The sequence below is a fragment of the Sus scrofa genome, chromosome 13 (genome assembly GCF_054392235.1).
Source record: "Sus scrofa isolate SSC_HxYL_T2T_F1_AM1 chromosome 13, Sscrofa_HxYL_maternal_Yorkshire_Landrace_v2.0, whole genome shotgun sequence".
Taxonomy (NCBI): Eukaryota; Metazoa; Chordata; class Mammalia; order Artiodactyla; family Suidae; genus Sus; species Sus scrofa.
This window is the reverse complement of record NC_139395.1, coordinates 102,824,754-102,848,871: the sequence shown is the minus strand read 5'-3', so window position 1 is coordinate 102,848,871 and position 24,118 is coordinate 102,824,754. Positions and strand designations below refer to the sequence as shown.

The 24,118-nt window shown below is 35.2% G+C and overlaps 1 long non-coding RNA gene across 14 annotated transcripts in view; it reads right to left on the bottom strand.

The window, feature by feature from the left end:
- LOC106505376 (uncharacterized) overlaps positions 1-24,118 on the bottom strand; it is a 675,862-nt gene that overhangs the window by 368,352 nt on the left and 283,392 nt on the right. For 8 of the 14 annotated variants that reach the window (XR_014824140.1, XR_014824136.1, XR_014824141.1 and 5 more), the window contains one exon: positions 9,040-9,119. The exons of the other annotated variants lie outside the window; for them this stretch is intronic. This is a non-coding gene — a long non-coding RNA (uncharacterized LOC106505376). The remainder of the gene's footprint in view (positions 1-9,039; positions 9,120-24,118) is intronic. 14 annotated transcript variants of the gene reach the window in all.

Below are 24,118 nucleotides of genomic sequence, written 5' to 3'. Positions count from 1 at the left end.
CCCACCTCTCTGTGGATGCCCGTGGAAGGCAGAGCTCCATGGAACTATGATATTAAGTTGCAGACTCTGCCTGTTCATACAGACCAGAGCTTTTCTGTGACATTACTGTCAAACAGCCCCCTGTGTGACTAATATTTTTAACAGCATGCTATTTAAAATTTGACAAGGATATAATAATTCATTCTTCAGATAGTCAACATACTATGAGAGTAAGTCATGTCTTCAAAGTATCTTTCAAAGGGGCTATTAAAAGTAGGTTAACTTTTTTTTTCCCCCTACAGCATGCAATTTCATTTTGGCTCTACCACTTCAACCACATAAAATTAAATTTTGACTTGAGAGTGACCTACTGAAAATTTGATGGAAAAATAAGGGGAAAGATTTAAATTACTGATTCAAAGGCAACTAAAATGTCTGTCTGCAATTTAGCATACAGTTTGCTAAGTCCTCTGAGAATCTTATGTTTCTGATAGTCAGGATTTTCCTCTTAGGATTCAGATTGTGTTTTTAATGGAAATGTTGTAGAACTTAATGGAATGTAATATCTTGTTGTGATATGTAGACAACACAGGAAAGAATTTTTCACACATATTTTCTGCCACAATCCTCCTTTCTCCTTCTGGCCTTCTAACCTGTGATCCAACCACCCAGACCAAGTAGATATTCTCTACGATAAACTCTGCTCTTTTATTTTTGTAAAGTTGTTACCTGCTAGTCTCTTCTTTGAAATCCTTTTTCCTCAACACAATCAAAATGTATTCTAAATTATTATTAAAACTATAATGATTTTGAAGACTCTAATTTCAAAAGGGTAAAAGGTAACAGAAATCAATGTGATAATCCTAATAAGAGTAGAATGTTAAGTGCCTAGAAAAAGAAGGCTTGGAGAGATTTACTGCAGCATTCTGTATAGTGTATTCTATGGAGGACAATAAGAATCACAAAAGTATGGTGTGATTTTACAAATAGATTTTTGGTAACTTTTGAGTTGTTACAATTACTAAATTTATTTTATTTAAAATCTTGTGTATGTGGAATTCCTGTTGTGGCGCAGCAGAAATGAATCCTACTAGTGACCATGGGGTTGCAGTTTTGATCCCTGGCTTCGCTCAGTGGATTGAGGATCTGGCATTGCTGTGAGCTGAGGCATAGGCTGCAGACACGGCTTGGATACTCTGTTGTTGTGGCATAGGCAAGCGGCTGCAGCTCCAATTTGATGCCTAGCCTGGGAACTTCCATATGCCACAGGTGCAGCCCTAAAAAGCAATAAATAAATAATATAATAAAATAAAATCTTGTGTATATATGCATATATATGCAAAAGAGTTTAGATATATACAGTTGAACCCTTGAACAAGATGGGAGTTAAGGGTGCTGACACTCCACACAGTCAAAAATCCCCGTATAACTTTACAGTGGGTCCTCCATATCTGGGATTCCACGTCTACAGATTTAATCAACCATGAATTATGTGGTACTATAGTACACATATAGTGAAAAAAACTAAAGTTGGACCTATGCAATTCAAACCTATTATTTCAAGGGTCACCTGCATAGCCTAGATATATATATAGGTAGATATATCATCCAGAATAGGTCAGGTAGTGCTGTGTAACTAGCAACACTAAAATGTTAATGGTTTAATATCACAAAAATTAAATTTTTGATCACACAAGTCCCCTGAAGTCTCCTGGGTCACTTTCTACAATACCTTATTCCAACAATACCTTATTGGCATTGCAGTGTGCTTTGATCTTGTAGCACACATATTGGCACGATCATCTCTGCAGGAGTGCAAAAAGGGAGTTCAAGCAATCAAAGGCCTTGCCTAGTCCTCCTGCTCATATTTCATTGGCCAAAACATGTCACATGGCAAAAATGCACCATAAAGGGGCCAGAGAAGTAAAATTGTCCCATGCGCCTCATAGAATATGAGAACCAGAAGTTGGTGACCAACAATAGTGCCTACCACAAACGCAGAAAATGCTCACAATCAAATGCCTTACTTTTCTTTTATCTCCAAATTACTTTCATCTTCATTCACTCTGTGACATAACATTATTACTGAGAGCAAAGCATACTAAAAAAACCCAATATTCTCAGTGTTCATCCACAGATACCGTTTTATTTTACCATTATGTAAACAAAGAACATCATCATTCAAGGTCCCAAATGTCTTGAGCATATATATATATATATATATATATATATATATATATATATATATGTGTGTGTGTGTGTGTGTGTGTATATTTAACATAATTTTACAAAGCAGGAAAAGTATTAGAAAAAGTGAACCAAGTGACAAGAATATGTTATCACATCACTCATAATAAGAAAACCTAAGTGGAAGATGAGATAAAATGCTTTAAAAATAGGTTAACATTTTTCTTTTCTATTCTTTTATCCTAGAAATGTGTAGCCTATACTTGCCAATTTTAACTGCTTGGTGATTCTTCCAAGGATTTACTCAGGCCATGCATTTAATGACAAATGTATCGGCATCATCTGAGATGGGAATTGAGATGCTCAAAACTGCAGTCAGTATCTCCTATTGCTTTATACTCCATCAAAGATGATGCAAGCTGACTTCAAAGGGAGCTCAGTACTTGCATCAACTCTGCAGGGGTGTTGAGTAAAATGAGGAATGAAAAAAAAAAAAAAGGAACGCCATTATGTTTTGAATTTCAAGTCCTAAATCATTATTTCCTAGCTGTGCATGAGGTTACGTAGACAGAAAGTAAAATGACAACTGGTCATGTCATTGGGATGATGATATAGGAGGATCAGGAAGCTTAAGAAGAGGAATTTTTTAAAGGCACATTAAAAAAAATCTCTCTCCCCTGGTGTTAAGTTATTCCTAGGACATTTTTCAGTGATGGAGTGACATTCTGTACCCCCATAATGCCCAGGTGCCTGCTGGGGATTGACCTGTTTCAGAACACTTTTCTCAGGAGAAATAATGTGCTACCCCTGAAGATAATTAAACGTGGGGTATCCAAATAGTTACTTACATCTGCTACTGGGCCTCTATTTCTAAACAGAAATTTGTATGGCTATTTGTCCGTAATGGAGAACTCACTTGTTATTAAGATTAGAAAGCTAAAAGTATGCAATTTTATTTTTAAAACACACTTATTTTGCCTTTCCAAGATGTGTACAAAATATTGTCCCTCACTTTCTCACTTGGTGCTGTATTCATAGTGTGAACTTAGTGGCTTGAAAGAAATTCAGATGATCCATTCATTTAAAAAAAAAAAAATCTTTTAGGAATCTCCTGGTGATGCTGGGGTTAAGGATCCGGCATTGTCACTGTTGTGGCTCAGGTCGTTGTTGTGGCATGGGTTAGATCCCTGGCCAAGGAACATCTGCATGCTGTGGATGCCACCAAAAAAAAAAAAAAAAAAAAAAAAAAACCTTTTAAAGTGCCTAAGTATTTAGTTACCGTCAATTTCTAAAATATTATCCATGTTGAAATGTGTGTGTGTTTATGTGTGTGTATATTTAGTGTCGAAGGCAAAATAATTTATAGTATTAATTCTTGGTGCATATTTAAACAAGACAGAATTCATATTTTCTTGAAAAGCAAGAATGCCTCTGGATTTAGTTAAGTATCTCTGTATAGTAATAGGTGATTTATAATGTTCCTGAAAGTGTTTTTTACAGCATCACTTCTGAAAACTAAAAGAAGAAATTCTCAGTCAAGGCTGTACTTAAATTATGGCATTATGATATAGCATGAGGTACTGGAAAGGCACAAAAGGCAAAAATAAAGTTGGAACTCATTATGTTTCTCATGGTGTCATTAGAAGAGAGGCAGTCTTTACCATAAAAACTTGGTCACTCTTTCTGAACCAAACTTCTCCTTTTAAAAATTCATTACATAATAGCCTTTTGTACATTCTACAGTTATAAACACACGCACAAACACACATACACACACACAGATATAGAACTAATACAGTGACCATTTTGATGTAGCAGGATAAGAAATCTGGATAGTACTTCTTAGATTCATATATTATTAATTATTACACCACTGTTATATGTCCATTTCTCCAGAGCGATTTCTGCCACCATTCCATTGAAGTATTTAGTGTTTTCTTTTTGATATTACTAAAATCTCCTTTTTTTAACCATAGTTTCTGACCTGTATCTTTTTTTCTTTATATATATTTACTATTTTGAATATGATACTCTTTAGATCAGTAGTTTCCAAAGTAGGGTACATGCAACTTATCATCTTTGCAAGTCATTTCTTTTAGGTAAAAATATATATAAGTGGAAATTCTACTTTTTCATTTTTAGTTTTGTTTATACTTTATAAAGTATATAGTACATTATGTATAAAAGTACATGTATTTTAATTTTTAAAAAGTAACTATGTTGAGAGTACACTTAAGCATTTTAACGAAAAGGATGTACAAATGAAAAAAGTTTAGATCACTGGCCTAATGGTATATTTAATGGTATACCTAATGGTAAATGACCAAATACCAGATGGAATTTCACATTAATATACAATGTACTTAGACTGGCAATGGAAAAGTTATTGGCATAAAGTTACTAATACTTTTGTCAGAGACTCAGCATGACATCACTGAGGAACTATTCCGGTGGAGAAGACCCACACTTTTCAGATACACTTGATTTTGTTTGATACACTGCTTTATTTCCTAATATAAATTACCTGATCTATGAAATTAGATTAAAATCTTAGTATAGGAAATTTGTTTTATATATAAAGTTGTTGACTAATAATTTAAAATTCAAACACTTCTAAATATCACTAATAACTTTCCGATTGACCACCTTCTGCTCCTGGTATGTATCGACATAAAGTAGTAAGTGTAGACTCAACCATCAATGAAAATGGGCTTCCCTAATCCAGAAATACTGGGATTTGGTAGGTCCACCTAACATTTGGTCCTTGCACCTGCAAGATTTCATATAGCATTACTCCAGCTTCACATATCAATGTTGATAGGAATAGAATGCTAAGAAATGTTTTCAGATTAATACGCTATCCAGCTAGGTTTGTGAGAAAAAGGTGATTTGCATCTTCAAAGAGACTAGAAGGTACAATTACTGAAATGCTTTGCTGTTTTAGAAGTGGCATTGTTTGTTTCTCCTTTTAAAAAAATCATATACCTTAATAAAATTCACAAACATTTTTAATCTACTATGACAATAAAATTTTTAAAATTCCTGTATTATCAGAGGAGCCTCTTCATCCCCGAAATATCACAATAGCTTTATCCACTTTCCCTCCTCCTCCCCATTCTTCTCCTTCTCTCTCTCTCTCTCTTCCCCCTCTTTCCTGCCTTTCCCTCTTTTTTCTTCTCTTTCACTTACTGGCTTTTCAATTGGAAGACAAGATATAGGATATAAGAAACATTTTATTTTCAAACATTTTCTTCTTGAAACTATAATCTCTCTGAGAAATTTCTTTTAAATGATAGATACATTTACTTTTATGTTTAAAGCAATAGTCTTAAGTTTTAAAATCACCCATATTTCTGTTACTCTATTACATATATTCTCCTGCCCCCAAATGAAGAAATCAATTTTTAAAATATATTTTCTACACTGAGTAATAGAGTTTGACCAATCATTAAAGCAAGAGATTATTAAACTCCTGATAACTGCCTGCTTGGTATGTTGATTTGTAAGCAGTTGAGTAGAGGTATTGTGGCAAGCTAGGAAGATGAAGCTAAAAGATTAAAAAAAAAAAAAAAAAATGGGGAGTTCCCGTCGTGGCGCAGTGGTTAACGAATACGACTAAGAACCATGAGGTTGAGGGTTTGACCCCTGCCCTTGCTCAGTGGGTTAACGATCCGGTGTTGCCGTGAGCTGTGGTGTAGGTCGCAGACATGGCTCGGATCCTGCGTTGCTGTGGTTCTGGTGCAGGCCAGCAGCTACAGCTCTGATTAGACCCCTAGCCTGGGAACCTCCATATGCCGCGGGAGCGGCCCAAGAAATGGCAAAAAGACAAAAAAAAAAAAAAAAAAAAAAAATGAAGCCAATAATAAAAGGTGTTAAATTCTCTGTTCCAACTCAAAAAAAAAAAAGACACGAAATCACATTTTGGTGAAGAAATTAGAATGGTACTGGTAGAAATGTGAAGTTTCACTTGGACATAGAAGGATGGATAGGTTCCAATGGGGTTTGCAGAGAGTGGGTGTCAAAGGGGAGCCATTGATTTCTGATAGATGGTGTGACCTGGACATCTTTAAATTTTAGATCCAAAACTTTATTTTTTTAAGGGCCACACCCATGGCATATGGAAGTTCACAGGCTAAGGGTCCGAATTGGAACTGCAGCTAGGGTTCATTCCATAGCCACAGCAACACCAGATTCAAGCCACATCTGGGACCTACAATGTAGCTCACAGCAATGGTGAATCTGTAACTGAGCAGGGCCAGGGATCAAACCCGCATCCTCATGGATACTAGTTGGTTTCATTACCACAGAGCCACAAGGGGAACCCCCTCAAAGCTAATAGCTTTATTACCTTTTTCCACCCCCACCTTCTAAGACTCTTCTGTGGGGACAGAAGTGACACCCACATGAATTAGGCATTAAATCAATGATATTTATTGAGAACCTACAGTGTCCCTGGCACTATTCTGTGTAGTAGGGGTTTATCGGTGAGAAAAAAAAAAAAAAAAAAAAAGACTCCCCCACCCCTACTTCAATTCATTTGAGACTAGAGCAACTCCCCATAAAAATCTGTACCTTAAATGCCAGAAAATATTCAAACACCACAGCTATGTTTCACTATTACTTTAAGATGACCGGTGTCACAGACTACCATAAAATCCATTTGAGATCCTAAAGCTTAACTTAGCTTTTCTTCACCCTACATAGTTTGGCATTTAGACTGGGAATTGCCCTGTATCTTCACAGTAATACTACCTCTAAGCTTCCAGCCTGCCTCACAGGTTACAATTTAATAAGAAAAATAAATGACAGCAGATGTTATACACAGTTATTTTGGAGAATTGCACACATTTAGTTCTAATCAAGCCATTTTTCACCCAGCTGAATATAAGAGCAGTTACTTTTAAAGGGTTCTGAATCAATGGGAAAATATTTGCTGAAGCAATGAACCCAAAAGAGATAACCTGACTACTCCTTGGGGAAACATTTTCTAAAAGTTCCCACAATTTGATATGCTATTATGAAAGACTAGTGTGAGTTATAAAAGGATACATTCTGGTTGGTATGAAGATGAGTGGAACTTCTTTATATATTATTTCATTTTTATGCATTTATTTAATAAACATTCTTTGAGAACATCATAGAAAAAGAATTGTTGTGAGCAGTAATGCTCAGGGTGCTTGAGGTCACCAGAAAGTAATGCCTACTTGGAATGAGAACTTAAAAGACCCAGAGAAAGTTAGATAATAAAATAAAATCGAGCAAGCAATTAAAAAAAAAAGTCTCATGAAGTTGCCTGTCTTGTATATGAATCTATGTGACCTTGGGAAAGTTAATTAATCTCTCTGATTAAGAGAACAGTTGTTACAATCACAGGTTCAAAAGAAGTAGCTGTCATTATTGGATTATGAGACTTGCTTCCTCTTAATTGTATAATCACCCTGAGCTGATATGAGCAGGCTTTTTTTTTTTAAATCCCTATGCCATCTCAAGTTGGCAATTCTAAAGTGAAAATTCATTTTTCTCTTTCTTCTTTCCCTTTACTTGCTTCCACAGAGTGTTGCTTTGTGCTTTCTGTGAGCAGCAAATGCAGGGAGTACCATTATTCATCCAGCGTGGCATTCCAGGACCAGCATCTAATTCTCTTGCTACCCTTGACTGACTGTCAGGGCACCATTGATTATCTGAAATATCCAGGCTTCTTGCCTAACAACTACTGTTTGTAATAGACAATTCAAACAACATATTCAGACTCTGACGCTCTATATTCAACCCACTACATTTAAGAAAACCCACAAGGGTGGATCTCTAGTAGAGGTGAGCTTGAATAGGTTGTGTATTTAACAAAACAAGCTTATCACAATAGCAGGACAATATCCTGTGAAACCACCCAATTCCGTCCCATACCCCTAATTTCTTATACCAATGTCTGTGTAGAACACTAGGGAAACAATCGATTGAGGAAATTCTTATGTTGTTACTCTTGAGTTCATAGTCAACTCAGTTCCTCTCAAATGTTATTTTTGACACAAATGGATAAGAAAGCAAAACTTTTCATAAATCAAAAATTTCTCAGTTTTTTCAGATCTCAGTTTTCATCTATGACTGGCTGGAATACAAATGACGAAAAGAACTGGCCTTTATCAAATCATTCCCAAACTTATCTTCCCCCATGTGATATTGAGATAATGTGACAAACACTTTTGTTTGCCCCCTACCCCTCCACACAACACACATTGTTTCTATATGGATGCCCAACTCAACTGTATTTCCCAGCCTCCCCTGTGGCTAGGTCTGAACAAAAGATTAATTTCTCACCAGTGAAAAGAAAAATGAGGTTTGCAAATTCTGCCTAAAAGTTATTGGTTCTGGACAGGCTGTTTCTTTTTCCTTGCCATTTGGTTGAAAATAAATAGAAATGCTAGAGTAATCTTGGAAGACATAATAGAAGATGGATCTCAGGAGCTTCAGATGTAGCCCACTGACAAGCATGCTTAGCTGTCTATGAGAATCACTTGGGGGATTTCTAAGATGAACTAGTGGCTGGGACTTAACCATAAGATTCTAATTATTTTTTTGGTTTGGTGCCCAGTAACTATTATTATTGTTGTTGTTGTTGTCGTGGATCCCTTGGTGTTTCTAAGGTGACAACACTGAAGGAGCTAAGTACTGGAAATTATTGGTACCTAATTAGCCCTTCCCTGCATATCCTTTCCTTTGAGATAGAGCCTCTACTCCTTAAAGCATAGGATTCATCAAATTTACGCCTGCAAAGAAGAAATGATTTTCCACCTGTGGCACTTAATTGAGATGGAGAGATTTTACTGGAGGAAATTAGAGTTATCCTTGTAAAGATAACACAATGAAGAAACTTACTTTCTGAATTGCCTCTCCCTGGTCTCTCTGCTTACACTCTTGCCCAAGTAGCACTCTTGTCCAAGTAGCCAGCAGGATACCTTAAAATGATCAATAAGATCATGTCAGTCAAAACCCTGCAACTGCTCTTCATTTTAATCAAAATAAAAGCTAAAGTTTTCATAATGTTTTACCAGGCCCCAAACACACTGATCTCTGAGCTCAACACTTTGCTTCCCTTTACTCACTCTCCTCCAGGTCTACTGGTCTCTTATGGTTCCTGGAACATGCACATATGTTTCACCTCAGGGCCATTGCACAGACTCTATCTTAGTCTACAATACTCTTCCCTAAACCACCAAGTGGCTGATTTCTTCCCTTCCTTCAAGCATTTGCTCAAATATCATCTTTTCAGTGAGCTGTGCTCTGGCCATCCTACCACACTGCTACAAACCACATAATTTACTTATGTATGATGCTTACTCCAATTGTCATTTTACCCTCACTAGAATATAAGCTCCATAAGGGTAAGGATTTTTTGTTGTCTGATTTGTTCATTCCTGTATCCCCAAATCCTAGAATAACACACAGTGAGCACTCAAATATTGAATGAATAAATAAGTTAAAATTTCTAAACTATTCTAAAAGAGATTTATTGAATACCTACTATGGAGAGACCAAAGAAATACAAACTGTTTCCATCTCCAAGGATTTAAAAGAAGGATACACAAATTTGATTTTGGAGGTAAAGAAGATAGTGCTAACATTGTGTAATTTGCAGACCTCCAAGTAGAACTCTCACATGTACTCACACATACACTCAAACATACACATTGTTTTAATGCTTTATAAGTTTTCATTGGATTCCAAAGACTTAGTCCTTTATAAGCTGATGATTAAAAGAAATTATAAGGGATAGAACAGTAGAATCAATGAATGATACCTCTGGGAATGAAGAGGCAGAGTCTCTGGAAAGGGAAGAGCAAGGTCTAGAGAAAAATGATTTGCTTTACAATATTTCCTAGAAACAACTCTGATGACACAATCCTATTTTAGTCAACTGAGAAGGGTAGATCTGCTCTAGCATAGTGCCCAGCACATAGTGGGGACTCAATATATATTTGTTTAATAAATGGATGAATGAAGAGTAAGCAGCATGATTTATGACCATATTTTCATCATTTACCCTTCCCTATAAAATAAGATCTTCTTATTTAGATTAAGATGCTCACTTTTTGCTCTTCCTCTCCTCACAAAATGGCTGTAGATAAAACAAATGTTTCAGCATGAAAACTATGTGAGCTATCTTTTGAAATCTGAGAAGTATCTTCCATCTGTACCTGCTGTGCATAATTTCAGAATTCACTGCTTTCATCAAGTAAAGAAAAACCATTTGCTCTTTCATCTGTGCATCGTATCACACTAATTTTCATCAAAACCAGCCAAACCTTTATGGTCTACCAGTCCCCAGGCTTCCTGGAAGACTCCCGTCTGCCTGTGGTATAAGCAGAGTTAGGCTCTGAAGTCTGAACTATGGAAATTTTCGGTTGTTTCTGTAAGAATTGGTAAGCACTGTGTTTATGTCTGGAAAACTGACTTATTGATTATTGCTCATTATTTCCCTAAACTGAGAGTCGCATGCATTTCACATGCTCATGCCTTTTCTGGTCCTTAAAGTGCTTATTCCAAATCTGACAACCTCTGTATGTATCGGGGAGCCCCAATCTTAAGTACAAAGAAATAGGATCTTTTCAAAGTATAAATTGTGATTTTTGAGGCCCTACCAGTCAGGGGTTATAATGATAGGTAGGTCATATTCATGAAAAAATAAGTTCATCTATCCAGCTATGCAGTCTACCTCTTTTTTGAGAGGGATTCTCACTCTCTCTTCAAAATCTTCATTCATTTATTTGTGGAATCTCCCCAGGGCTGTCTCCCATGTTTAAGCCACATTAAGATGTGTTCTTGCTTAAATTCAAACATTGATTCATGATCTGTTGCCAAGGATACTGAAAGTGACAAAGCTGCTCCAGAAGTTGGTGATGCTTGCCAAGGTCTACATCGAAGCTGCCAATATTTATTGCTGAGAGTATTGCCTATACAAAACTAAAACAGCTATGGTTTGGGCACAGAATCCCATCACTAAAAAAAGCCTTAGGTACTAAGTCCCAAGGCCATAAAATCTACTAATACATAAACCAATTTTATGCCAAGGCTGCATTATACATTCTATAACATTTCTTGTTCTGAAACAATGACAACTCTCATGCCAAAGTAACATCAATCTCTTTTTTCTGTCATTTTGAATTTAAGTGCATTGAATGCTTTGAGTTTTGTGCTCTTAAAATGTTAGAATTTATAGTTACAGCTATATAGTTCTGGCTAACGTGTGTTAGTGGTCAAAGGTATGTATATTGGAGGAAAAGAAAATAAATGAGGGAACCAATTGGTGTAGTCTGTAAAGGAAGACAGTATAAACTAAATACCTTAATTTTTCACTGCTATCCATGACAAATCCATTGAATGCTTGGTTTCTTACTTCCCACAAGATGAATTCTTTCCAAAGGCGCTTGACGAACCCCTGAAAAGTTTAACCTTCTGGCAGCTCTGCCCTCAAGTCTCCTGAGTTACTCCTATACACATTAATTCATAAGAGATAACAGACTATCACACCACATCCACTTCACTATGTCAAAAAAAGTTTTAGAGTCTACATATTTCATTTACAGAGTCTCAATCAAATATGAGATTATTAATGGCAGCTGGTGACAAAAAAATTCTCTTATGTATAATCTTAATAGTGGTTATACATTGGGAATTATATTTGACTATCTTTTCATGAAAAGAGGAAAATCCTATCAGTGCCAACATCTTCAAGTTAAAAAATATAGATTTTGGTGCATTCTTATTTGTAAAAAGGAAGAAGTACAGAAATCAGAACACTGAGAAAGAAAATTATGGATTTGGAGGAGAAAGAATGGGTGATCAATCTTAAAATTACAGATATTCCAGAGTGAAAAAAAAAAGGAAACAGACCAAACAATTAATTATGTGACAGAAGAAAATATTCCTGAGCTAAGTAAATACTTCATCCTATAGATTAAAAGCTGTCCATAAGTTTAAAATGAATGATTTATAATCGTGTCCTTTAATAAAAGTACACATGCCTACACTCCACCCCTGAAGATGCTGATCAGTTGGGACTGGGGTGGTATCTTGATAACTACGTTTAAAAATTTGTTCAGACATAATTCTTATAAACATCCCTAGGTTGAAAATGATTTTTCAAAGAAAAATTTTTATAGATAAGGATAAATACATATCTAGATAATTTTTCAAGGAAATAAAAGCAGTAGTGGAAGGAGGAATGGGGGGGAAAGGAAGGAAGAAAGGTAAGGAGGAAGAAAAGAAGGGAAGATGGAAGGAAGGAAGGGAGGGAAGAAGAAAAAAGAAAGAAATTTAATGTTTTAAAAATCAGAAAGAGAGTATGATGGTTTTAAATTAGTTAAATCCTTACCTATTTTAATATGGGGTTAATATATATTAATAAATTAATAAAATTTAATAAATAGTCATATAGTCATTGTTTAGAGGATAAAATTAATCTCTTTAAAACAGTAGTCATTGTTATAAGTGGCTTCCTCTGCAGACTAAGACTTCTGGCAGGAAGAAGGATAGGCAAATGCTATATGACCTACACAATATTTTTATCATTCCCATTTGTTATTTTCAAAAATAAAAAAATAACATCCATATTTATGATAATTACTAACATTTATTGAATATTTACTATTTCCATGTTATTACTATACTAAATATTTTAACCATTATGTAATTGAATATTACATTTAGGTTATCTAGAAAACCCTATGAGGTAGGTAAAATTATGCCTATTTTCCATTGGAAGAAACTGAGGCTTAATGAAGTTAAGTAACTAAAAGAGATATTTTCTGACGATCTTAATAATATTGTGTCAAGATAACCCCAGATGTTGAAATGTTGTCTATCTTCTTTAGATAAAAGGTTGAGAAGGGAATAGCTGCAGCTTTGAAAGCAAAATGCAGATCAGTGTCTCAACAGCTATTCTGCCTCAATAAAACTAAAAAGAAAGGCAAGGTCAATTTTGTCTGACTTCCTATGAATTTTATTGCCCTTCCTAAAATAAAAAGATCTGAGGGGATATTTATAAAATTACATATAGTACATGTATGGGCTTATCACTCAATTTTAACAATTATCAGCTTATGCTTTCAACTACATGCCCACATATCTCCCCACTTGGAATTACGGAAAAGTACCTAGAAATTCTATTATTTCATCTATATTTTATTATATGCCTCTGAAATACAGTCTATATTCATTAACATTGCCACAAAACATTATAATACCTTTAAAAAATTATACTGATTGCTTAATATGGTGAAATATTCAGTCAATGGAACTGAACTTTTAAGCTAAAATTTTTAAAGATTTTAATATTAAGCTAAAATGATGTTATCAAGAATTCCTTCTGGAGTTAACGTATCAATGCTCATGATGATTTTCCATAATTACTGAGAACCTCTTTCTTATCAACATATTCATCATATTTTAATAGTATTTTGAGAAAATAAACTTTTACTTGTTTTACACTTTCAGAAATAATATGCTGACTACTAGTCTTCACTGTGTTCAGGTTATGTTAATTTCCTTAGCAAAAGTAACACAGTAATGAACACTTTAGGCAAGGCATCCTATTTCAGCAGTCTCAAATTTGCAACATCATTATTGAGAGACTGTCAAATATCAAAAAACAGCTTTTCTTTGGAAAAATAAAAATTCAAGCAATTTTGCTTTCTTGATTTTTTTTAATAGAAAGAGCCTACTTCCTCTTATCTTCCTGCTTGCTTCCATTCCTCCATCTCAAAAAATAAATAAATAATTAATCTCTGACATTAAGTATAAAGAAATGTAGAAACTTGATTCTTCAAGCGGAACCATATATTACATGAAAATTACATCTAATGAACTGAATTATGGAGTAAATATCTGTCCAAACATCAGCAGTGTGTCCAATGCCATGGCCACATCCAACACACTGCCTATTTTTGTTTGTTACATCTTACCAGCTATGAATGGTTTTTACATTTTCAAATACTTGAAACAAAATTGAAAGAAGGATAAAAAGAAGGATAATATTTTATGACATGTAAAATTGTATGAAATATAGATTAATGCTCATAAATAAGGTTTTATTGGAGCAGAGTCATACTCACTCATGTCTATATTGCCTATGGTTACCTCTGTGCTAAAACAACACACTTATAATTGCAACAGAGCTGAAATGGGCTGCAGAGCCTGCAGTATTTACTATCTGGACCTTTGTAGGAAACATTGCCATCCCCTGCTCTAGGACAATGAAAACTTTCTAAGTGTCAATTTTTACCAACTATTAATGGAAAAAAAAAATTGTCCAGTTATTGAGCTCTTACTGACATCATCACCATTTCCAGCAAAAACTTACCAAAGGTTACAATGCAGATAGAGACAGAGATACCTATGCATGTACATGCATTCATATGTATAAATGTTAAGAAGGCAAATGCACTGAGCAAACAGTTCATTTTTTATTTTGCTAAAATTTAGATACATTCTGGATATGCTTCAAGTTTGTTGGGCTGGGGACATCATCTCCCACAGTTTTGTTATTTTCAATAAAGAAACAATTGCATCTGTGGAAAGAAAAACATATCTTGCTACAGCTGTTTCAACAGAATTTTCTTTTCTTTTGGAATGCAGCTGACACTGCATGTCGAGTTTGACATACTTGGCCAGTGATGCAAAATAGGACCTCCATTGCCCATGAGCATGAGTTTGGAAGGCTTGCCCTGAACAGGTTTTTCTTTGGGATGAAAGGGGCTTGGGGGTATAATTATGGTTCTTTAATTTATTCTATAATTTATTTAGTTTACTTAATTTATGATTCTATAAGGTATTTTATTAAACACAAAAGTGTTCAATCTTCTAAAACATATTTTTATTATGTAGAATTATGTAAACACTATAGATTTGCTTAAATTAAGTATTAATCACCACACATGCTCATTGTGAAGGAAAATGTCTGAGAATTATTTTCTGTTGAACTAAAAATATTACTCTATGTAACCACTTATACAAATGAACATTGTATTCATTTTTTGTATTCATAAATTCTTAGCTAACAATAAATAACAATAACACTAATAATGTTCCCATGTTTCAAACGTGTTTCTTAAATAATTTCACCTAAGGTTCCCAAACCCCAAGTTTGGAAATGCTTACCACAAACATAATTTTCAGTTGGTTAATAATTGGTCTATGCTAGCAAACAACTTTTTATTTTAAGTTGTTATGATAAGAATATACTAAATTTTGAAGGCTTCTTTGGTTTACTCTAAAATATTACAGCTTAGGCTATAGTACATCAACAAGCAGACAAGCAACGTTGTCTGACTTCCAGAAGAACTATACAAAATTCATATGCATATACAGCTGGAAGCTGAAACACACCTGTCTAAATAAATAGCCATGGCTTGATATACATTCACTGTGAAGAGGTCCTAAGACTGAAGTATTCACAAAGTCACATTCTCTATGCAAGCATTAACTGAAGGACAAATTTAACTTTATCCATATTTCCTGGAAAGAACAATGACATAACAGAATTATTACTATCAGTATAAAAATATTTCTCTAGTAGATCTAAATCACAGGACAGCAGATGAAACACTTTTTATATGGTCTTTCACATCTTTGACCTATTGAAAATATCCTACATTGCTTAGGCTTACTCTGAAACCTAATACTTGAAAGAATGAAGATAAGTGATGCTCCTTCAAGTGACAATGAATTTACCACTAAATCCTGCTAGTTGCAGAGGGACTCTAAACATGTAATTTCTGCTTAGACTTCCCCTTCTTCTCCATAGGAAACATCCCTGGGATGCACCAGGTCCTACTTGCCATCCATTTCTTTTTTTTTGTTGCCACAAATGGAGCACCAAGATAGGTCATTCATTAGAAGAAACACCTCCAAGTTGTTGCCAACTTTCATAGACTTCTAAAGGTGTTATTTGTGGTTTTATCTGTTTTTTAAAAATGTTAAAGAATAAAAAGCCTGGATTCTCCGAAATAGCCTTCGCAACAATTCTTCCAGTTACTCCAAATGCAATGCTATTGCAAATGGAAGTTCCAATGATTCATCGCCTTAAACTATTGTTCTGAAAGATCAATCAAAAGAATGTTAGAAGTGTGTTCAACTCATTGCACGAAAGACCAAAAAAAAAAAAAAAAAAAAAAAAAAGTGCCAATATATCTTTGTTTTCTGACTTGAAGTGTTCAGGAGAATCACACTGATGGGATGTTGGAAGTAGCTACTTGGATGCATATTGTAAATCTCCCATCTCTGAGTTTATGATGGATGTCAGAGAAGTTTGTGGCTAGATAAGGGTAGTCCTACATCAAGGAGATTTATGGGGAGGATGCATTTAGTATTATTCATGAGCCACTTAACAAGCTTCAGCCAAGGAGACAATATGGCCTTTGTTTATAGACCCAGGAGGTCTAAAGAGGGCTTTTGAAAATTGAAGAGATTTTTTGATAAATGGCAGAGAATCTTGAGGTGGGCCTGAAAGCTATAAGTGTATTTTCCTGTTAACTTGAAGAGTCCTACATTTCATCCTAACTTCTCTGTTTCCTCAATAAAAAATTATCAGATATTCTGCTGGAATTTTATTTTGCTATTGTTCTGCTACATTAAATAACCAAGAGGGACACATTTTGTAGAAAAATGTTCATTTCACTCTCTATTACAGGAAGTTGGAGCATCTTAACAGGCTATCCAGACTATTTGAACAGAAATGAAGCAACATATGTTTGAAACTGTCTTTTATATTATATTCTTTATGTTTATGACCCACATTCTTCTCAATGAATTGTTATTTATGGCAATTTATGTGTATAATAGTTCTGACTTAACCAAGAACTTCAGTTCCTCGGCTAACTGAAAGGCTTGGGAATCAGACAATTGCATTGGCATGGCTCAGTTGACTTAAATTAGAAAAAAGATTCCCCCAGGCTTATTAGCAGAGAGGGAGTAGTGAGATAACTGACAGAACTCTTAACTAAGGGCAATAGTTTACTTACTTAGACAGATCCATTTTAATATTTTGGAATATCACTGGTTTTCTGAACACTTTGCAATCACAAAAAGTGCTTTCAGCATGTGCCCATATTAACAAGCAAGAAATAAAGATAATTTTATTTTAATAAATGCATAGGACGCAATAATGATTTCATCTTACTCAATTCTTAAAAAATGATTCCAGAAGCGTATTTATTCAATCCATTTTATGGCCACTTTGCATGAGGTCTTAAGTTCTCAAGTCTATATATTGCAGTTTAAAAAACAGATATGTTGTTGGGGATGGTAACTTCATTGGAACTGAGTGGTTTATAGGCTTTATTTCATATCTCATGCTCCTTCTGCAGAGTGCTTTGTGTCATGTAAAATGCCCATCCTGCCTTTCAATTTCAGTAACTGAGCTCTAGTCAAAATGCAAGATATAGGACCTCAGATTTCCCGTTTGCCAAAGTTGTCTAATATGATTCCACTGTGAAAGTAACTTGCAAAATCATCTGGTTCAAGTCCATTATTTATTAGAGTTAGACATGGACAAGCTACTTGCAAAACATTACACCATTTGTGAGGTGACCAAAAACTTCTTTACAGGAGTTTCTTAATTTATATCTTACTCAGAAATATTTGACAATAGTTCAAGTGCCCTCTGACATAGTCAGCACAGTTTGCTAAATCAACATACCTCGAAGAAATACATTTTTTAGAAGGCATATTTTTTAGAAGGCATATCATCTCATATCTGCATGGAACTTGAAGCATAGCAATATTATGTATAGAAATTTAAATATGGTATGGCTGTTGGGAAAAAAAAAGTGAAATCACCATAAACAACCTACTAGCTAGATACAAAAATTATACCACTTTTAATAATTCAGTACATACCAAAAAAAACATGCTAAAATAATTTAAAGGTTAACACGTAAAAGCTGGGGCAGAGAGACGAGGGGAAAAAAGCTTACTCAAAAATTCTATTAATTCTCACTAATGTTCTGTTTTGCCTCCCCTAGGCACTAATTCTTCGAGAGAATGCCAAAATGCTAAATGATATTACCTTGGGTTTCTTGAGCAAGGAAGCCCCTTTTTAGAGTTTGATATAGCAATGTTTGTGTTTAAAGGCTAACAAGTAAACAGGGGCTAATGTTCGCAAAGCAGAAAGTCAAAAAGTTCATAAAAGATACTTTGTTTACATCTCAAGTGAACCAGGTAGCAGGTGGAATAATTATCATGGTCTTCCTTAATTGTTGAATCGTTTGCCATTGATACATGAAAATAGAAATTTGGTGGGGACTGCATTTTATTTATTTACTATTATTATTATTATTTTTGTTCTTTAGGGCCACACCCTCAGCATAATGAAGTTCCCAGGCTAGAGGTTGAATCAGAGCTATAGCTGTTGGCCTACACCACAGACACAGCAACACCTGCGACCTACACCACAGCTCATAGCAACACCAGATCCTTAACCCACTGAGAGAGGCCAGGGATCAAACCCCCAACCTCATAGTTACTAGTCAGACTCATTTCTGTTGCACCACAACAGGAACTCCAATGGACTGCATTTTAAAATGGAGGCCAATCTTCAGGAAGATATCCATTTGTTAACTTCTATGGCCAATAGCCATCAGCCCAGCTTGTACAGTGAAAATAGTTCATTTCTTTAGTTTAATTACTGGCATTTAGCTATCCATCCCCACATTTTTAACATCCTGTTAATTCAAATCTTCAAACTAATAACCTATATGTGCAAGGCAAGAGTGCTTAAAGGTAAAGGTGCTGACAATTTGCAGATAAAGAGAGCAAATTTCTTTTAAAAATCTCTACAGGTGCTTATCTAAATCTGTCAAGGCAGTGATTATAACACATAAATATGACAGGGTTCACTGATAAAGGTGACGAGTGACTGCCAACAAAGGCATACACCATAAAGAATATCTGTGCCTGATATTTATATTTAAATTTAAATTTATTCATAGAATCACTCCCCTGGCAGAATCAGAGATCATTTCAAAAGGTGCAAAGTGGCTGTCCCTCTCTTTCTGCAAAACTTTAGCTCCTCCTCCATAAGAAACAAGTGATTTTGTTTCCAAAGTTAAAATTTTTATTTAAAGGTCCTTCCATTTATATAAATATTATGGAAAATCAGCTCCAAAATCTTGAAAATACTGTAGGTTTTCATATTGAACTTCATATAGAAACATATCGGGCATATATATTGCTGGTGTCAATTCCCACGTAACCTCCCTCACCTCCCTCCAGAAGTTCCTATCAACTTCAAAGTTTTATGCCCTGGCTTAGGGTTCAGGCTCTGCACAGGAAGATAAGTATGTTCCAGGTAGAAGCCACAAAGAAACAGAAGCAATGAGGAGAGAGGAGAGCAATAATTCTGTCCAACTCAGACAGAAGCAAATGTTGTCTAACCACAAAACTCCTAAACACAGCAATGAATTCACTTTTGCTTTTAACTTGGCTCCATACTCATTTAAGAGCCATGACTACTAGACAGTGAAAAAGATTATTCAGGGAGTTAATTAAAAAAAAAGAAAAAAGAAAGAAAATCTGGCCCCAGCCTTGAAAGAGGTTGTATGGAAACACCTGCATGCAAATGGCTCTAATCATTTTTGCAGTGTTTACTATGGTCTATATTTTATATAAATTAATTGAACCTGCTTATCACACCTATCTTGTAGGGATTATTATGATATCCATTTTCCATATAAAGAAATGGAGCATAGAGGGGTTAAAAAGTTTGTCTGAGTTCACACAGATGGTAAATGAAAGATGCAGGAAGTCTGGCTTTGGCATTCAGTTTCTTCCCTCATAGGCATGGCCACTTAACCTGCAAATGAAAGACAGGGGAGAAGGAGGAGCAGGTGTGGGTGAGGGAGGCTGAAGAATGGCTGGGAGATGGTAACAGAAAACAGAACATTTAGCTGGATGTGATCAAACTACCATTTAAGAGGAAAGAGAGCACATGAGTTAAAACTTCAAATTTGACTTATGGTCCCTGGAAACAAACAAAGAAGATTTCTAAATAATTTTGAAGAAAGAATTTTGTTTTCATTTATTTTCCTCTACTTGTGTATATGTATTTTGTTAACCCCTTCCTTTGTATCAATTTTTAAACAACTTAAAATTTTCAGTGTACCTCTCAGAAACAAAGGCAGAATCTAATTCAATTTATCTAGATAATGTTATTGTACTCCCAAAATACATACATTACTTCTCAATAGCGATGGTTATTTGGAGGGTAAACCCTTTCATAAAACAGAGGGAAAGTATCTTGCTTCTAGTTATCTAAATCTAAATTTAAATTTAGTGAAATCTAGTGAAAGGAAATGGTTTACTCCTTTTTCCTTGGTTTTCTTCAGTTTGGTCAAAGTTCCCTCACAGTCACATAGTTATGATTTGCACAGGCTAGAATATCTGAACTCCTTTTGGTTTGGAAATCTAGTAGGCACAGAAAATGGGAGGAAAAAAATGCCTTTGGTAAAGGATATGTCTATAAAATTCCACATAGACAGGCTGAAGGGATGATGTTTGTTAGAAGTCATTCTATAAAATCACAGCTTTGGGTTGGAAGCATTCTACACTCATGGTCATAGGCAAATATGGCTGCTCTTCTTTCCCTTCCTTCCTCCACAACACATTTTTATGTTAAGGAGAAATTAGCCATTTCAAAAATGCCACATTGAATTGTAGGATGGTGAAGAATGTCTTGGAGCTGATGTACTGTGAGGGGAGCAGCTCAACAGCAGCTTTAACTGATAATTCCTAGTTTTCTGTGGGCTCATTAGTGCGAACAGTGTGGAATTGGCAAAACACTGTCCTCATCAGTACAGCTCTAGGTTGAGCATTAGACATTAGGGTTTCCAGAAATTGGACCCCTGATAGCTCTTAGAACTAGAGCCTATGTCTTATTTCACTGTCCTAAACCACAGGAAAAAATAATAGCCACAGCATGTTTAATTTCACTTTCATAAAGTATTTGGAGAAAAAGAATTTTTAAAACCACTTTTGGATTTTTGTTAATATGTTTTCTACTCTCTTAAGAAATTTCTAGCAAAGCAGCCAATGAGAACATGATAATTACAAGGTTTGGATATTAGTGAAGTATACTTGTTTTTTCAGGTATCCATAATGTTGCAAGGAAACCGTTAATAATTTATGTTCTACTTTGTCAGATTTTGATAAAAAATGTCTCATACATCTCAGTTTTATTCACTAGAACATGATTATAATTTTTCCCACAATTTGTGGACCAAGTAGAATTTCAGGATTCAATCCAGGAGTCACTCGATTCTACTCTGAAATAATGAAAATAACATAAAAATAAAAACCAACCCCATATTCTGCAGCTACATGAAGTGTGAAAGTTTAAGTATTCTGGTGACAGCCTGTAACAAGAATGGAAAGTGGCATACCATTAATCACGCTACTTGATATGTTCTAAAAAGGTGGAATTGGTGGAAAACACAGATATTTCCACTATATTCTCAAGACAGTAATGTCCGCAGGTATTCTTCTGAAACCTTCATGCTGAGGACTCTTTTGTCCGAAGAATTTTAAGAAGGTCTCCTGTGAGCCCTTTTCATTAATCACCAGCGTTGTCTACTCAGGAGTTTCCCGAAAGGGGTGGAGGAGAGTCTTGTGTTGAGAGACCTTCAGAAACAGATGACAAGAGCACCCCCAGCCCGAGACGGGGTCATGTAGAGTGGAAATATGAGCTCCTAACCCTTGACCCTTTTGCCTCTTTATTTTGATTCCTTGAACAATGCACGGTTGGCAGGCACAAGCAGTGGCCAGTTCTTCTCTCTTTTGTTAGCCTTGGGAAAAACTCAGGGCAGCTCACTGTGACTCCCACCTAAGGGCTTGCCTGGTTTTTAATTAGAAAGAATTACAGCGCACACCATATTTTTTCAAATCATGGTTTTTAAAATGACCCACGCACTAACACATTTTTCACATTTCCACAGTCAAATGAACTTGTTACAAAGCACCATTATTTTACATACAGGATTTTTTTTTTTTTTTTTTTTTTTGGGTGGATCTACTCCTTGGATATTTAAAACTGGCTGTTTTGTCCGCTGTAGTTCATGTCCTAATCACTTTGTGAAGTGATTTCACAAATGTTAGTAATTCCAGACCATGGAAGGAAGATAGGAAGAAGTAATATAGCTCTGGAGGAGAAAGATGAATATTATCCACATATGTTTTTTTCAACCTTAGAGAAATAACCAATGGGGGAAAAAAAAAACAAAATGGTTTTTCATAGAATTGCCTATTCAAGTATGACCGTTATAGTAAAAAAGTATAAATAGATTTTTTTCTACAAACACATATTATTCTAATTTAATGCTAAAATAATCTGATCGCTTTACATTTCATAGACTCTAAAATTCTAAAAGTTTATATATTTGTGGCCCCAATCAAGTAAGTTGCCATGGGATTTTGTTCAAAGAAAATAAAAAATGTAACATACAAAGAAGCTGTGAAGTAAATGTCACATGGGTTTTTTTTTCCAACAATTCAAAGAAGAATAAGCAGAGAGTTAATAGTCAACTAACATTTTGTACATAATAGCAGGAAAAAAAATCCAGATTTTCAATTTTTTCCTACAGAAATACTTATCCCTTCTCCGCTCTCTCTTTTTTATCTTCCTCTACCTCTTCCTCCTTTTCCCATGCAAACAAAAATGTTAAACTCAATTTTATCATTTTCAGTTAAGGTTGTTTACTGGTTACTATTTACAATTTATAATTTCCCTAAACATTTTTTTTTTTTTTTAAGAAGTCATGGCTATGCTGGAGCTGGTGTGAGCAAATCTAGTATTAAAAGCAGTCAAAGTCATTCCATTTGTTCAATTTCAGCTCAGGTTCAAACACCAGCACCTAAGTTGAATAGTTTAATTATGAGGTTGAAATTTTAATTACCACTCTAGCATTTAATGAGACTTTAAGATAGACTTGCCAATAATGTTGTTTGTTTTTCAGGCTACTCCAAAAATGCTAAATGACTACTTCCTCATTAGGTATATAGCCAAAAAAATTATTAAATTGGATACTTTTCTTTGGGATGCCTGACTCCGTGCCCCAGTCTACTGGAAAAAAGGAAAATATGTTTTGTGCAATTATTCAGTAATTGAAAACAAACCATGATTATCTAATTTTTTTTTTTTTTGTCTTTTTGTCTTTTTTTTTTTTTTTTTCCTAGGGCCGCTCCTGCAGCATATGGAGGTTCCCAGGCCAGGGGTTTAATCCGAGCTGTAGCTGCTGGCCTATGCCAGAGCCACAGCAACACAGGATCCGAGCCATGTCTGTGACCTACACCACAGCTCACAGCAATGCCGGATTCCCCAACCCACTGAATGAGGCCAGGGATCGAACCCACAACCTCATGGTTCCTAGTCGGATTCGTTAACCACTGAGCCAGATGGGAACGCCTCAAAATATTTTTAAATGTGCTATGCTATTTTTAACCCCAATTAGATACTTTAAAAAAAAAAAAGACAAAGAATCTCATTTGTCTTTTTTGTTGTTGTTGTTGAGTTGCATAAATTGTTTGTATATTTTAGAGATTAAGCCCTTGTCAATGACCCAATTGAAAAATGGGCAAAAGACCTGTGTAGACATTTCTCCAAAGAAGATATACAGATAGCCAACAAGCACATGACAAAATGCTCAACATCACCGATCATTAGAGAAATGCAGATCAAAACTACTATGAGGTACCACTTCATACCAGTCAGAATGGCCATCATTAATAAGTCCACAAATAACAAATGCTGGAGAGGGTATGGAGAAAAGGGAACCATCATGCACTGTTGGAGGGAATGTAAATTGGTACAACCACTACGGAAAACAGTATGAAGGTACCTTAGAAAACGATACATAGAACTACCATATAACCCAGCAATACCACTCTTGGGTATATACCCAGACAAAAC